This window comes from Panthera onca, chromosome C1 (genome assembly GCF_046562875.1).
Source record: "Panthera onca isolate mPanOnc1 chromosome C1, mPanOnc1 haplotype 2, whole genome shotgun sequence".
In the NCBI taxonomy this organism is placed as follows: Eukaryota; Metazoa; Chordata; class Mammalia; order Carnivora; family Felidae; genus Panthera; species Panthera onca.
In genome coordinates, this window is record NC_138346.1 from 45,288,935 (window position 1) to 45,293,305 (window position 4,371).

The following is a 4,371-nucleotide window of genomic DNA, read 5'->3' on the forward strand; positions in this document are numbered from 1 at the left end:
AATGTTGCCTCTTCTCTCTCTCTCTAGTTGTGCAGTTTGTTCTGTCAGTCTTCAGATGGATTTCATAGGTATTGAGGATGATTTGATACTTAGCTGTGTTTGAGGGACAAGGCAAGCCTAGGGTTCTTCTACTACTTTGCCATCTTAGCTTGGCGTGAAAATTTCTATCATGAGACTAATAAGACCCTGAACCATTCTTTCATTTATTCAATTCAGGAATTCTTTTATTAACAAATTTTGTTTTTTTGAAAAACATAAAATATTTCATAAACTTCCTAAGCATAGTAACTTAAATATTATATCCCTTGTGATATATGAAGAAGGTTACATATTAAGGAAAGAACCAGAAAGGAACCAGAAAGGAACTGGTGGGAAAAGGGTGTCCTCACTGAGAACTAAATCCTCCTGAAACCAAATATTTGAAGCTGGGGTAATATTTTATAGCCCTTTATTGGAGTGATAACCCCTGTTTCTGAGCTCTACAGTATCTCTCTCTCTCTCTCTCCTTTTTTACTTTTAATGCTTAGTTATTTCTGATCTTAAAATTATAAATTCTGATTAAAGGTCCTCATCATAAAAGTTTATCTGTTTCTGATTGATAAACTAAACAGAATGCAACAGCATTAACAAAAATCCTATGGCATTTCATTGTTTCTTCTTTCATGTAAATAGGAAATATTCAACACCCCAGGATAAGTAAATTCTGGTCTAAAAATGTGGAATCCTATCTTCCAAATCTGAGATAGTTCTGATTTGCTAATTCACTAGATAGTTCTAATTCATTGAGCAAGTTTCAAGAGCTCTGTGCCTCAGTTTCCTCATCTGCAAAATAAGGGTAATAATAAGCACTGTCATTGTAAGATTGTTATGAAGCTCCCTAAAAGGATTACTTTAACTATAATTTGGATTAAAGGAAGAAACATAAACTAACATTGAAACTTTCTTGGATGTGGAATACTCAAAGAGAAGTTATTAATAAACTTTCCAGGAATTAGAGTTTTAAAAGCTCTTCTGTAATTTAGGGCCTAGTTCATCTAAGTTCATCTTGTGTCTAAGGACACAATCCTACATGCCACCTGGTAAGGCAAGTTTTAATATCTCCATCTCTACCTATCTCTCTCTCTCTCTCTCTCTCTCTCTCTCGCTCTCTCTCTCTCTCTCTTGCTCTCGCTATCTCTTTCTCTATCTCTATCTCTATCTCTATCTCTATCTCTATCTCTATCTCTGAAGCATCAAGCATCATGGAAGCAAAAAACCCAAAAGTGAACATATACAGTTCCCAAATAAATTCATGACTATAGGGTTTTAACTTAACCTCATTATTCTTATAGTCTCAGAATAAAAGTACCAACACTATTATCAACAATATGAGTTATATTTGCATTTGGGGAATATCTCACTAAATGTGTAGAGTTAAATTACTATGCTTTAAAGTAATTTCAAATAGTTTCTCTTGACAGATTTTTAGATAATGCTTTATGCAACTTAAAATTTTTTTATTTCCCCTTTCCTTCCCCCATGGAGGAAGGCAAACCATAAGAGACTCTGTTTAATACAGAGAACAAACTGAGGGTTCATGGGGGGTGGGGGAGAGAGGAAAGTGGGTGATGGGCATTGAGGATGGCACTAGTTGGGATGAGCACTGGGTTTGTATGGAAGCCAATTTGACAATAAATTATATTTAAAAAATAATAAAATAAATTTTTTTTATTAAAAAAAATTTTAATGTTTTTCCGAGAGAGAGAGAGAGACAGAGCATGAGCATGGGAGGGACAGAGAGAGAGAGAGGGAGACACAGACTCCAAAGCAGGCTCCAAGCTCCGAGCTATCAGCACAGAGCCTGACATGGAGCTCGAACTCACGAACCATGAGATCATGACCTGAGCCGAAGTCAGAGGCTTAACTGACTGAGCCACTCAGGTGCCCCTAAAATTTTTTTTATATTTATGTAAAAATTTACATGGTTCCAAAGTAAATACACAAAATAAGTTATATTCAGGGAAGTTTAGCTGCTTCTATTCCTGCTTTTTCCATTTTATTTCCCACCTCACTCTATCGACAATAATTACTTTTTTTATTAAAAAATTAAAGTATAATTTTACAATTTTTAGTGGCCTGTCCTATGAATTTAAACAAATGTGTGTAGTCATATGACCACTTCAATCAAGATACACAAAAATTCATTTACTCTAGTGAATTCCCTGCGCTCCATCACCAGCTTGTGGCAACCACTTGTCTATTTTTTGTCCTTCTAGTTTTGCCTTTGAAGAATGTCCCATAAATGGAGTTGTTCATATAGTCTTTTGAGTCTGCCTTCTTTCACTTAGAAAAGACATTTAAGATTTACTCATGATGTTGTGTGTATCAGTAAAGTGTTTTTTTTATTGATGAGTCATATTTCATTGTATGAATGTAATATAGCTTATTTATGTATTCCTAGTTGAGTGAGATTTGGGTTATTTTCAGTTTTAGGTGATTACAAATAAAGCTTCTGTAAATATTCACAAAAAGGTTTTTGTGTGAATATAGATTTCATTTCACTTGAGTAAATATTTCGTTGTGGTATTTGCTAGGTTATATGGTAATTGTGTCTTTAACCTTATAAGAAACCATTTTCCAAAGTGGCTGTAACATTTTATGTTCTTACCAGCAATGTATGAGAGTCCCAGGTGCTCAGCATCCTTGTCAACAATTGATATTATTTTTTATTTTAGCCATTTATTACTTATTTATAGCCATTTATTGTTTATATTAGCAATTCTAATAAGTATGTGGTAGTATGCCATTGTGGTTTAATTTGCATTTCTTTAATGGATAGTGATGTCCAATATATTTTTCCATATTTTTATAGGTCATCTGTATATCTTTTTCGGTATTGTGCCTATTCTAATCTTTTGTTTATTTTATGTTGGGTTGTATGTGTCTTATTATTGAGTTTTGAGTGTTTTTTTTTTTTTTTATATGTTCTGAATACAAGACCTGTGTCAGATATGTGATTTGAAAATACTTTCTCCCGGTTTAAGATTTACTTTTTCATTCTTAAAAATGTCTTTCAAAGAGTTCAAGGTCTTAATTTTAATTAAGTCCAATTTTCAACTTATTTTTTCTAGAAATGTAATAGTTTGAGATTTTACATTTGTCTTATAATTCATTTTGAGTCAGTTTTTTGTAATGGGCATGAAGTATGAATCAAGCTTCTTCTTTTTTTTTTTGGTATGGATATCCAAATGTTCCAGTACCATTTGTTGAAAACTATCTGTATTCTGAATTACCTTTAAAATCTTGTAAAAAATCAATTGTTCATATACATGTGAATCTATTACTGATTCTCAATTTTATTCCATTAATCTAAATATACTTCCTCTGGTACCACCCTGTTCTTTCTTCTTCAGAAACCACTCAGACTGCATCCTCTCCCTCTTACTACCCCAAAGGAAGAGAGAAGAACAGACATCAGTGGCAGAAGACAGTTGCAGAAACTAACACCTAGAGCTGCTCAGGAGTAAACACTACACCTTCTCCTTGTGTCCCACTGTCTTGATTACTGTAGGTCTATAGCAAGACTTGAAGTGGCCTTGCTATAAGATGAGTTCTCTAATTTTATTCTTCTTTATTAAAATCATCTTGGGGTTGCCTGGGTGGCTCAGTCAGTTAAGCATCTAACTTCGGCTCAGGTCATGATGTCACGGTTTCTGAGTTTGAGCCCCGTGTTGGGCTCTGTGCTGACAGCTCAGAGCCTGGAACCTGCTTCAGATTCTGTGTCTCCCCCTCTCTCTTCCCCTCCCATGCTCATGCTCTGTCTCTCAATAGTAAATAAATGTTAAAAAAAATTTTTACATTGTCTTGGCTATTGTAATTTATTTGCTTTTCCATATATATTTTAAAACCAACTTGTTGATCTTTACCAAAACCTCTACTGGGATTTTGATTAGAATTGCTTTGAATCTATAGATCCTGAACAAGATTAAGAATTGACGTATTGCCAATATTGAGTCTTCAATTCCATAATCACAGTGTATATTTCCATTGACTTAGGTCTTTTTTACTTATGTCATCAGTATTTTCTGTTTTTCCATATACATAGCTTGTACCTATTTAGCAATTCATACCTTTGCACCTATTTATGCCTAGATATCTTATGGTTTTTGGTGGCATTGTAAATGGTAGTTTTTGGTTGATATTTTACTTTCCAATTGATCATTGCTAGTATATGGAAATATGGTCGATTTTGTAAATTAATCTTGTGTTTTCTGACCTTACTAAACTCACTTATTGGTTCTAGAAATATTTTTGTAGCTACTTCAGGATTTTTTACATAGAAAATTATTTTGTCTGTCTGTGAATAAACAGTTTTATTTCTTTTTCTTGTCT

The 4,371-nt window shown here is 33.6% G+C and overlaps 1 pseudogene; it reads right to left on the reverse strand.

Annotated features, from left to right (window-relative positions):
• Nucleotides 1-3,394: 3,394 nt before the first annotated feature.
• On the reverse strand, nt 3,395-3,577 carry LOC132673919 (small nucleolar RNA U3; annotated as a pseudogene).
• Nucleotides 3,578-4,371: the final 794 nt, after the last annotated feature.